Consider the following 13,086-nt stretch of genomic DNA (forward strand, 5'->3'; position numbering starts at 1 on the left):
GGAGTAGAGCTTCTGTGAAGTTTGGAAGGTAGGAGACGAGGTACTGGCAGAATTGAAGCTGTGAGGACGGGTAGTGAGTCGTGCTAGGATAGCTCAGTCGGAGAGCACTTGCCCGCTAAAGGCAAACGTCCCGAGTTCGAGTCTCGGTCCGGCACACAGTTTTAATCTGCCAGGAAGTTTCATATCAGCGCACACTCCACTGCAGATTAAAAATCGCATTCTGGATACATGAAGGGACTTCAAAAACTAAGCTTCACATGTGGGCGCACCCTAAAGCCATTGCGCAACAAGAGTAGTGCATTATGAGAAGAGAATATATCATCCAAGTTTCCTGCAGATGAGGTTTTACTGTGGTACAAAAAACAAGTGAATGACAGTGCGAGTGAAGCAGGACAGTGACTGGAAATGTACTCCAAAGTTGAAGCGCACAGAACAGTACAGTTCTTTTGGGAAAAACGTGTAAACTGCACACAGATCAACCGTGAAATTTTGGTGGTGGAAGGACCAAACTCAGTATCGCGTCCAGCCATGGTGAATTTGGCCAAGGCCGCACAGAATTGCGCGATTCTGAGCGGGTCGGAATGCCATCGACATGTAACACAACAACTACATCTGCAAACATCTACATTTGCATCTACATACATACTCCACCTGCCACGATATGGTATATGGCAGAGGGTACCATGTACCAACACTAGTAATTTCCCTTCCTGTTCCAATCGCTTATGGAGCGAGGGGAAAAAGGCTATCTACACGCCTCCACATGAGTACTAATTTCTCTTGTTCTCGCGGTCTTTGCGCGAAATCTACGCTGTCAACTGTAGAATCGTTGCGCAGTCAGCTGCAAACGCTTGTTCTCTAAATCTTCTCAATAGCGTTTCGCGAAAGCAACGAGGTCTTCCCTCCACGGATTCCCACTTCAGTTCACGAAGAATCTCCATAACAGTCGCGTGTTGATCGAACCTACCGGTAACAAATCTAGTAGCACGCGTCTGAATTGCTCGACGTGCTCGTTACTTTTTATGTCGCTTTGCGTCGTTACTCTTGGATATTTAATCGACGTAACTGTGTTAAGCAGCACTCCACTAATACTGCATTCGAGCCTTACAGCATTGCTTTTCCTACTCATGTACCTTAACTTACATTTTTATACATTTAGGGCAAGCTGCCATTCATCATGCCAAACAGAAACTCTAAGTCATCCTACATCCTTCTACGTTCACTCAACGACGATACTTTCGCGTATACTACAGTATCTTCAGCAAACAGTCGCAGATTGTTGCTCACACTATGCGCTATATCATTTCTGAATACAGGGTGGTCAGAAACAGTCTGAAAAGCTTGTAAGGATACTACAACGTTGGTTGCGCTAAGAAATAATTTTTAAGAAAAAAATTCGACACGTTGTGCCGTTTCCGTGTTAATTAACACAGACGTTAGCCAATCAGTTCGTTACGGATGCAAATTCAAGCACTTGCACGCGCTAAAATGCGGTAATGAACAGACAGCTATGGGATCAAGAGTTACCTCTTGTTCAAATGCTCATTGCCAGTTAAAATGCCGGCCGCGGTGGTCTAGCGGTTCTAGGCGCTCAGTCCGGAACCGCGCGACTGCTACGGTCGCAGGTTCGAATCCTGCCTCGGGCATGGATGTGTGTCATGTCCTTAGGTTAGTTAGGTTTAAGTAGTTCTAAGTTCTAGGGGACTGATGACCACAGATGTTAAGTCCCATAGTGCTCAGAGCCATTTGAACCAGTTAAAATGTGCGTTTTTCCAAAGTGCTGGATTTAAGCTAGGTGAGCAAAAGCCACGTTTGTTCTGTGTGAGGAAATCAGACGAAGAACACGTTTGGCGACACTGTCTCTAGCAGGCTGCTTGGATTTGCGCGCGCAACGATCTGATGGGCTAAATTCAATTCCAAGTACATAGGAAAGGCGCAACATATCGAATTTTTTTCTTGACAGGTATTTCTCAGGACAACCTTCCCTGCAACACACTTACAAGCGGTCTTGCCACACTTTACTGGAGCACTCCTGACGATGCCCTTCTTCTGACGAACACTCGCCGTCACGTACTAATTGTTACCGCTGAAGAAGTCTTCAAGCCACTCACACATCTGGGTACCTATTCGGTACCCTCGTACATTCGTTACCAGTCTACTTTGGGGCCCCATGTCAAACGCTTATCTTATCTGAAATCTAGGAATGTGGAAACTGCCTGTTGTCCTTGATCCATGTTTCGCACGATACCGTGCGAGAAAAGGGCAAGATTAATTTCGCACGAGCGATGCTTTTTAATTCCATGTTGCTTTGTGGACGGAAGCTTTTCTGTTTCAAGGAAATTTATTATATTCGAACTTAGAATACGTTCAATAATTCTGCAACATAGCCGGTCGGGGTGGCCGAGCGGTTCTAGGCGCTACAGTCTGGAACCGCGTGACCGCTACGGTCGCAGGTTTGAATCCTGCCTCGGGCATGGATATGTGTGATGTCCTTAGGTTAGTTAGGTTTAAGTAGTTCTAAGTTCTAGGGGACTGATGACCTTAGAAGTTAAGTCCCATAGTGCTCAGAGCCATTTGAACCATTTTTCCTGCAACATACCTACGTTAAAGATCATCATCATCTTTTTCTTCTTCTTATTCATTTGTTTATTCAGTCTCTAGATATCTGCTCCTGGACATAAACTCCTTCCAGATATTTCCATGTCGACCTTGGATCTGTAATTTTCAGGTCAGTTATTTTATCCTTCTTATATACAGGAGTTACCTGCGCTATTTTCCAGTCTTTTGGGACATAGCGCTGTGCGAGAGATTCGCTATAGGTGCAAGCTAAGTAAGGGGTTAGTGCCGTAGAGTACTCTCTGTAAACCCGAATCAGGATTCTGTCCGGATCAGGCGACTTGTTTTCAATCTGTCACCTGTTTTTCAACGCCAGGAATGCCTGTTTTTATGTCCTCCTACGAAAGTCTGTGCGATCCTCTTGTGTGATTGATTTATTAAACACGAAATTTAAAACTTCAGCTTTCGCTTTGGCATCTTCTATTGCCATATCAGACTGGTCGACGACTGGCTGGAGAGAAGCTTTCGATCCACTTAGTGATTTTACATAGGGCCAAAGTTTTATCGTTTTTTTCTGTCCTTCATCCACTTACTCGAAACATATTGTTCCAAAGTGCGATTAACGCTCGGTTTAAGCTCTGCCCCCAATCCCTTTACGTCCATCATATTAACACTAAATGAGGTCCATTCATTGTTTAAGAAAGATGTTAACAGCTTTTTATCTACTCTTTCCGGCATAAATACTCTCCTAGCCTTTTTGATGGATCTATTGACTTCAATATCCATCGTCGCTATGATGACGGCATGATCACTTATCCCAATCCTTATACTGAAACTGTCGATGAAGTCAGGTCTTTGTAACTACAAGATCCAAAATACAGGGTGATTCAAAATTCCGTCAACATTTGAAAATGCACTAATACACGGAATAATGTAGGCATACAGGTAAAAATTGACACACTTTCCTGAGATGACGTGGGCTTTTATGGAAACCAAAAGCGAGTGTGAAAACTGTCCAGAACGTGGCGCTGGACAGCAACACGTCAGTGATGCCGCATGAGAATCGTGTATAAAATGAGTTGTAGTGAGAGAGGGAGTCAGATCATCCCTAGCCTGGCTGATAAACACCGCTGGATGGTACGAATTTTTTGCAGGGTGCGCTCCTCTACATATTGCTACTCTTGTGAAAGATCTCTTGCACACATCCTTTGGTGAGGATCGCGTGCTGAGCTGCCATGTCCGTTATTCTTGGCCTCCCAGGTTCCCAGACCTCAATCAGTGTTATAATTGGTTGTAGGGTTCACTGAAGTCGCAAGCACACTGTGATGGTTGTGGGCTTCTCTGATGTCGCAAGAATATCGCGATCGTCCGACCTCACTGAGTATGCTAAGAGACAGCATCTGACGGCAGTTTCTCGCCACACCTACTTATATGCTGTACAGTGTTATTCACAACATTGTGCCTCGACTACAGATATTGTTGATGAATGACTGGCCACAAGTCGACCATTCGTTATAAAGAACATCGTCTGTGGTAAAAACCAATTGTTATGCCAATTATTGCTTTTGTATCGTATGAAGCACTATCTTTTGGTCATTTTGTGTACTTTGTGGTTTCAATAAAACCCCATGTAATTTCAAGCAAGTGAGTCCATTTTTACCTCTCCACCAACATTATTTCGTGAAATATTGAGTTTTCAAATGTTAACAACTTTTGGGTCAATCTGCATTTCCATTGTGAGTGGCTTTCCGAATTTGCTGCTCAAGAGAGTTTTCGGAAAACGTGTTCAGAACTGGTCCACAGGACTACTGTCTGTACCACGTATAATGATCCCAAGTCCAGGCAACGGAGGAAGATCGTCTGGGGGATGAGATTTTCCAACGAAGAGGACGTTCACACAGCGGTTCACGAATGACTCCGTGAGAAGGGAGAGGATTTCTACCGTCAAGAGCTGAACACTTAGTAAAACGTTCCGATTGTTATTTTCAAAGACTTGGTGACTAGTGTCATCTCTCTGTGTCAGTTTGAAGTGAATTCCAACATTAGACAAATGTTACTTGGCCTGCCGTAATAACGTGTAACTTACTTTTTGAAGTCCACTTGTAAATCGTCTCCGTCTCATCACTTCACTGCACTGGTACTTCCGAAATAATATCGGTATAATTCTGCATTTGCGCGTAGGTGTATCAGTAGGTGCTCTATTAAAAATTCAGTAATGATGGTACTGAGTATATAGCTACTGAAATGAATTTTTAATCACAACACATATTTCGTTTTATTCACTCACAACATCACCTATGGGAGAGTTTTCTCAGCCATTTGTTGCTTACCTTGTGAATGTGATGTCTAGATATACGTAGAATTTTCCTCTTACTCGATGCACATAAAAGAAAAGGAAGAAGTGGTTTCAAATATTTGTACGGCTACCACAGATCCCTAAATCGCTTAAAGCAGACGCCAGGACGGTTCCTTTGGAAATGAAATGACCGAATTCCTTTACCCATCTAATTGTATCCGAATCTCAAGCTCCATAATGACATTGTCGTGAACGGGACGTTAAACATTAAACCGACTTTTACTGTAGGGCACTATCTAGTGGAAGAAAACATGTGCCTAAACGCTAAGATCTACAACCATCCAACGCAACGGAATTGTGTATTCAAGACACATCGTGTACTCAAGACACGTCGTCTATAATAAAAGCCTGACTGCCAAATTATTGTTTCTACCGATATGTGATTAAAATGTGCTCTGCAAATGATTAAAAGGAAAGAAAAATCCAGAAGAATAAATGAAATATTTTCTGTTAGTCCGATGTACCTTCAAAACTTTCAGGGCAACGGTGAATTATCATATAAGAACCATATTTTAGTTGGGAGACCATAAACAGCGAACAGTGAAACACAGCTAGGCTCACAATGAAATCTATTCTTAAGTAATACAACACATTTTTTCTGATCGCAGGTTAGTTTTATTCGGGATTCCAATACACCATATTATTCCCCACTCTTCTGGCTACAAAGTCATATACACTTTCAATACGACGGCCTTACGCCACCTTTCTGGGATGGCCTGTATGCCCCCATGGTACCACTGTACTGGTCGACGTCAAAGCCAACGTCCTCCATTATCCACGTACTGCTTCCCGCGAAGTACATCCATCATTGGGTCGAACAGATGCTTTTAATGGTCTTCTGCTAGGCGGCGAAGAACCCAGCGGGCACATACGTTTGAACAAGTGTGTCAGCACTATCAACAGAGACGTCCAGTTGCGTAGCGAAGTATTTGATTGTGATCTGTCGATTATCTCGAGTGAGAGTGTCCGCACGTTCCAACATTGTAGGAGTCACAGCTGTGTGCGAGAGATCGAACAGGTTTGCGCGACCTTGTTGCGATGATGTCAGACGACTCGTCGAACGAAACACCGTGCTCTTGTTCATTTGCAGGTCTCCGTAGACATTCTGCAAGTGTCTGCGAATATCTGAGATGCTCTGGTTTTTCGCCAAGAGGAACTTAATGACAACTCTCTGCTGGGAACGCACCTCCGTCACAGACGCCAGCGCATATCGCCGCCACCTATTGAAACTTCGTGACACTATAAGGGGGCTGAAGTGGGAATATTCTGCGATGTCACGCAACAAATTCCGCATTTTTTCAACAGAAATTGTCCGAGAAAAAAATGTGTTGAGTTACTTACTGAACGCCGCTCATATTTTGGGTGACCAATAAGACACCTCACGATTAGTTAACAGGAGGAAAAGACGAGGCGTGTGCAGTCTCGCCACATCTTCTCGGCCGGCTACTGGCCGCTGTACGTACGTGCGAGTGTCCGTGGTGCTGCAGCTGCTGCAGGAAGAGCTGCTGCTGGTGGAAGAGGTTGTACTGCTGCTGCTGCTGGTACTGCACGTAGCTCTGCAACCCGCCGCCGAACAGCGACTCCGACGACGAGAAGTTCAGCGGCTTTGAGGAAAAGTAGTAGTGCTCCGCTCCTGCTGCGCCTGCAACCGTTAAAGAGCCTTTTCACAAGATCGACTTCCTTGTCTCAACTGACTAAACTCGAGACAAGTGAGTCTACTGCAGCGCTCCTGGCGTTTGTTCCTGTACTGAGTCTCTTCTGTTTCGAGCGGTCTCTTTCGTTCACACGTAAGTGCGAAAACTGAGTGTGTTATGAGAGCTGTCTGCTGTGCAGTCTGGCAACTGAACTGTAAAAGTGAGGTTATGAGAGGCTACACTTTTTACGAAAAAAAACAAATATAGTAACAAAATGTAGGAACAAGCAGGGATAATAGAGTTCATTAATGACCAGAGCAAAATACGTTGTGGATGTTCTAGCCAAAGATTGGTAATTTTTTTCCACTCCTGAGAACTGAAACAATAGTAAAAGTATGCCTATCAGGCAACATCTCCGTGAGCATTGAGACAATCATCCCACCGACGCACCCGGTTGAAGAAACCCGTTTGGCGAAACACCGTGTCCTGCTGCGTGAAGAAGTCTGTAACTGCCTCCTGCACATGATCGTCCGACGAGAATAGTCGATCCTTCTAGGTTCTTTTGACGGGACAGAAGGAGTGATAATCGCATGAGAAGAGATCATGACTATACTGTGGGTGCACGAGTGTCTCTCACTCGAGTCGGCGTAACTTCTGCGTCCATTTACCGCACGCAGGTCGGGAAGACACGAATGCCACACTAATCCCTTCCCTATGTGTCGATGCACATGTATCCGCAGAGGAGTCGCGCTACGTTGCATATACGTTGCAGCAACGCCCTCAGACAGAAACTTTTTGAGCGCCCCTGATATTTGCTCAGGAAAATATATTCTTGCAAACGCATCAAACAATATCTAGAACGCAGTAAACAGTGCTGCTTTAGGTTATCCTTTGTATCTTGTTGTTTTGCGAAGGAACATCGAAAACTTATTTTTCTCGACAAATAAATGTGAATTCTTGACTGTTGAAATGATTTTCATTGGGACACTTTTATTTATTTATGTTCTTATTTATATACAGTGTGTGCATCTTCTTTGAAAAGCGTAAATACCTTTTTTGCTTTCGGATATTTCGTCTCTATTGTAGGAGAACGCTAGTAACAAGATACTAGGACTTCGTGCAATATTTTCAGTGCGTCACGAAAATAAAGCAAAACAACACAATGAAGATTAAGAAGATGTGTAAGCACAAAATCCATTTCTGTAATATTAGTGCGATCAGCCAGAATAGGATAACTTTCGATGTTAGCAGATGCCGTCTTAGTCCTCTGTTTTTGTGCAAGAGCAGTGTGAAGGATTCTTGGAAATTTAGAACTCCACACGCAGCACAGTCTATAGATCATTGACGTTATATATACATTCCCGATGTGGTTGGCTGCTGATCTACATTTAGGCACGAAAGCGCACGACGCATTTGGAGTAGTCGATTTTGATCAGAAAGTCGCTCGTGTAAAAAACGGGCTTATGACTTACAGTACTGGCCGCTCTGTACGATGATGGAAGACGACGGGGTCAATAGAGACACTACAGAAGTTCATACTGTTCGAGGATGGTGAAACTAAAAGGTTGTGACCTTTTCAAAGGAACTAACCCCACATTTGTATTAATCAGTTTGGGGAAACCACCAAACTAACACAAATCTAGATGATACGACCGGCTTTAGAACCACGCTCTTCCAAAACGAATGTCCAGAGCCTTAACCGTCACGCCACCTTGCTCAGCGTTGGTGCACAGGATGTGCTGCTTAATTGGGGTATCGTACTATTTCGTAAATGATTCGAGAAATAAAAAAGATTATAGTTCAGAAGAAAGTGAGTTTTCCATTTTTCATTTGTTTCTCTCCAGAGCCATTGAAGGAACTATAATTTTAAAAAACAAAGCCGTACAAGAGTTCAGCATTCATCGCAATGCTCACTTTCTTAGTGATTGAGTTTGGTTACTACTTACCCATCGTCAAACTGATGACATAAAACAATCTAAAATTATTTACATATCCAAAAGACATTCAGTTATTTCAGCTAGAAGAAACAAAAAATTGAAAATATAATGGAATGAAAAATTAAAATTCCCTGAAGTGTCAAAGCTACTGTAGTGATACACACTTGCTGACGAATGATATTCCCAACAACGGTAATTTACGTATTAAGAAAACTGTAAAGTAAAATACGACATACAATAAAATAATATATAATAAATTTGAGGTATTGCATGTTCTCTTTATTTTATTGTTTGTGTAGAGAGCCATATTGAGAGACGACACGTGTCTTCAGTATGTGACGCCAGTCGCGACCACTGAGCGAGATGAAATATTTGCTCGGCCATAAGCATTCCATTCATGGTCATCCTGCCCTGGCGACGTGCGGGCTTACCAAGACAGTACACTACCTGATCAAAAGAAATCGGCCACCTACTAGTGCACATAAAAACGGTGTGTCCACTTTTCACCTTTATGGGAGCTTGAACTCTGCTGGGGACACTTTCAGTGAGGTGTTTGAATGTTTGAGGAGGCTTGGCAACCCATTCTTCCTCAAGAGACGAAACCAGAGAAGGCAGTGATGTCGGAGGCTCATCCAAAAGTTGTTCCATTGTGGTTAGATCTGAAGTGTGGGCAAGTCAGCCCATTCCAAGAATGTTACTGTCTATAAACCATTGCCTCACAGATGCTGCTTTGGGACAATCATCGTCTGTGAACTGTTCCTCTATTGTACAAAATAAACACGCTTTAAGATGTGCTCATATTCTTCTGCACTTAGCGTTTTTTTAAAGTGCAATAAGGTGACATTCCTATAATGTAGCACCACCTCATACGTACTTCACTGTTGGCATTACACATGATGGCAGGAACGTTCTCCAAGCATTCTCCAAACGCATCGGACTTCCACGGGGTATAGCGCGATTCTTCACTCCAAATCACTCATTTCCAGCCATCCATTGTCCAGTGGCGTTGCTCTTTACATAACAACGACTACAGAAGTGCGTAGTTTAGGAGGAGTCGCTAGACCATTGTACCCCACTCTTGTTAACTCGCTACGCACGTTCATTGTGCTAGCTGCGCTACTGGAGCTCACGAATGATTCGTTCTGCTGACTTCCCCCGATTTTTCTCAGTCACCTTCCGCAGCGCTCTGCCCATCAGTAGATGAGGTCTGGCTGGCCTTGCTTTAGGTGTTGCTGTTACTTTGCGTTTCCACTTCGCTATCACATCACCAAAACGCGACTCGGACAGCTTTAGAAAGGTTGAAATGTCCCTGATGGATTTGTTACTAAGGTGACATTCAATGATAAGTTCACGTTCGAAGTTACTGAGTTCTCCCGACCGATCCATTCTGCTGTTACTGGTTCTCTACTGACAACACAATACTCCCGCCTCATTTTATGCTGGCGAGTCCCTCTCTCATGACATCTAGTGGTCAGCTCTGCGTTACATAGAAGTGACCGGATGCTTATTATTTAACTGTGTATGTGATTGCTGGAAAATGAGGCTATTTTATCAGCACATTCCGAAAAAATTCTAATTGGTGTACAGTATGGACCGAAAAACTTGTCTTTATTCAGGGGCTGAAGTTATCTTCGCTACACCGGGGATATCTGTTTTCAAATTAGTCATCTTGGCAACTGATCTTCATCCGAACTTTGGAATACTTGTAACATCTTCTTCACTGAAGGAATTTCGGAAAACCATGTTTGGTAATTCAGCACTGGTGGCACTGACGTCGGTAACATTGACATTGCTATCATGCAGTGAATATGTTGATTGTTTCTTGCTGCTGGTGTATTTCACATACGATTAGGATCTCTTTGGATTTTGTGTTAGGTTTTGAAACACAGCTTCATCGTGGAAACTATTAGAAGCATACTATAGCCAGACTTGGGTTCCTATCTCAATTTTGTCCTTAAGACGTCCTCTGTAATCCCTCGAAGTTTGTATTGTATTGTGGCTTGTAGAATCGCACAGATATTTTTTGAGTAAGAATATTTCTGTTTAGCGCGGCCGCGGTGGCCGAGCGGTTCTAGGCTCTTCAGTCCGGAACCGCGCGACTTCTACGGCCGCAGGTTCGAATCCTGCCTCGGGAATGGATGTGTGTGATGTCCTCAGGTTAGTTAGGTTTCAGTAGTTCTGAGTTCTAGGGGACTGATGACCTCAGATGTTAAGTCCCATAGAGCTCAGAGACATTATTTCTGTTTAGATTAATGTGTACAATTATTCTTTCAGAGAAGTCTCAGTGTTAAATTAATTTGGCAATCGTATTTTATGCAATTATTTCAGGCAGCTATACAGGTGCAGTTGGTGCCAAGAGTACGTAAATGAATACAGGCAGAGAACGACAAAGGGGTACTGGGAGTACTACCACTACGTTATGAGATGAAAAAATGTAAAACAAGGGAATCGAATGAACTCAGACTGAATTTTTGCCATTTGGGAAGCAAAATAACCATTGAGGACAGAAAAGGATCTAAAAAGCAGACTTGCAATGGCAGGCAAACCATTTCTGAAAAAGATAAATATGTTAACATCTAATATTGATTCAAGCATTAACAATTACTTTATGGGTATTGGTGATAAAAGAAATATAAATCTATATGAGTGGTGTCTGTTCCTTTGGACATGTCCGAAAGAACAGACACCATTTCCGTGTTTGATCCCATGGCTAGATATAGAATATGTTCAGAAAGAAAAAATTCCGATTTCTGCCGCATTCGGGTAATGAAACCATTCCTTGGTGACAAAGGAAAATTTGTACCAAGGCCAGGATTCGACCCCAGGTGTCTTGATCTCTTGGCAGATGGGTTACCCATCTACGCCACATCGGCACAGGGGCTACACAGCTGCAAAGACTACCGAAGCACGCCTCCACCCTCAATCCATATTCCCATTTGTCGCACACTACCAAAGTATTGCCCCTAGCCCTTTTTCCTCTGTTTGCTCGTCGCATCACGCGAAGTCCCGTACGAGGTTGGGCGATGAGTGTTCTGCGCATACATATGGACCGTGAAGACTAATGTGATCATTCAGTGCAGAACACTCTTCGCCCAACGCTGTACGGGACTTCGCGTGATCTGACGAGCAAACAGAGGAAAAAGGACTACGGCCGCTACTTCGGTAGTGTACGGCAAATGGGAATTTGGATTAAGAGAAAAAGGGGGTGGGGGGTGGGGGGCTAGCTGCGGTAATCCGCGCCGTTGTGTGTAACCACTGTGGCATGGTGGCGTAGGTGGTTAACGCATCTGCGTAGTAAGGAGGAGACCCGGCGTCAAATCCTGGCCTTTGTACAAATTTTCATTGGAAATTTTCATTGGTCGCAAAGAATTCTTTCATTGTCCGAATACTGCAGAGACCGGAATTTCTCCTTTCTGAACATAAAGAAACATAAGGCACAGCTTGACTCCACCTCAGTAACCCACCACTATTAACATGCTACAGATGTGTACGATTTTACTAATAATATCAATGAAATGAACACATTCTTTCAATATACTTATAATGACTAGTTTAATTATCAAAAATGGTTCAAATGGCTCTAAACACTATGACACTTAACATCTGAGGACATCAGTCCCCTACACTTAGAACTACTTAAACCTAACTAACCCAAGGACATCACACACATCCATGCCCGAGGCAGGATTCGAACCTGCGACCGTAGCAGCAGCGCGGTTCCGGACTGAAGCGCCTAGAACCGCTCGGCCACAACGGCCGGCAGTTTAACTATCGTAAAATATACAAAATGTTTGAATCTATTAATAATTATTTGTTCATTATTATGAATAGTACACTGCTGTCGCATAAGATGCAAAAAATTACAATTAATAAAAATACAGCATTTGAAAAGAATTAAACCAGAAAATTTGAGCAATACATGTGACACGTCATTAATTTAAGAATTATAATAGCCACACACTCTCTAATAACTTTCAGAATGTCACAATGTACACACTAATATTTCACTAGGCACTACGACTGTGAACTTGGCTCCAAATTATAGCTATACGAGCATGTAAATGCGGGGAACGCTGTTTCTTTCAGTTGTTTTTGCCTGCGTTCGGGAGGTCCGCTTTTATTTATTTATTTATTTTTTCTTTGTGAAGGATCTTTCCCTTCGTGTCTTCCAATACTCAACTTCCGTTAATTTGCCTGTGGATTGACGAACCGAGTCGCTTTTGTTGTTTACAGTGGGTACGTCCGCCAGAATGTTACTGTTCAGGCCGACCCCACACAGAAGCAACTGAAAAGCACCATACAGGATGAACATCAATAAAACCGACAAACTGCAGGGACCGATTCCTGATTAGAAATGGAGGAAAAAAGTCCTATGAACACGCGTTCGGAAACGTATCGTTGTCACAGTAGATGGCACTGACGAACGAAAGTTCCTCTGACCACATGTCATGAGTTCCTTGTCCGTTGCAGGCTGTGTGATTGACGCAGTGCACTGTAAGCAGCAGAATGGTCCAGTATTCATGTCGGGAGCAAGCCGAGATGGTGTTTAAGTCGGGAACAAGCCGAGATGGTGTTCATGTACGGCAAGTTAGATGGAAACGGT

The 13,086-nt window shown here is 43.3% G+C and overlaps 1 protein-coding gene across 1 annotated transcript in view; it reads right to left on the minus strand.

Annotated features, from left to right (window-relative positions):
• LOC124556209 (trypsin-1-like) overlaps positions 1 to 13,086 on the minus strand; it is a 149,804-nt gene that overhangs the window by 108,596 nt on the left and 28,122 nt on the right. The window lies entirely within an intron of this gene.

This window comes from Schistocerca americana, chromosome X, assembly GCF_021461395.2.
Source record: "Schistocerca americana isolate TAMUIC-IGC-003095 chromosome X, iqSchAmer2.1, whole genome shotgun sequence".
In the NCBI taxonomy this organism is placed as follows: Eukaryota; Metazoa; Arthropoda; class Insecta; order Orthoptera; family Acrididae; genus Schistocerca; species Schistocerca americana.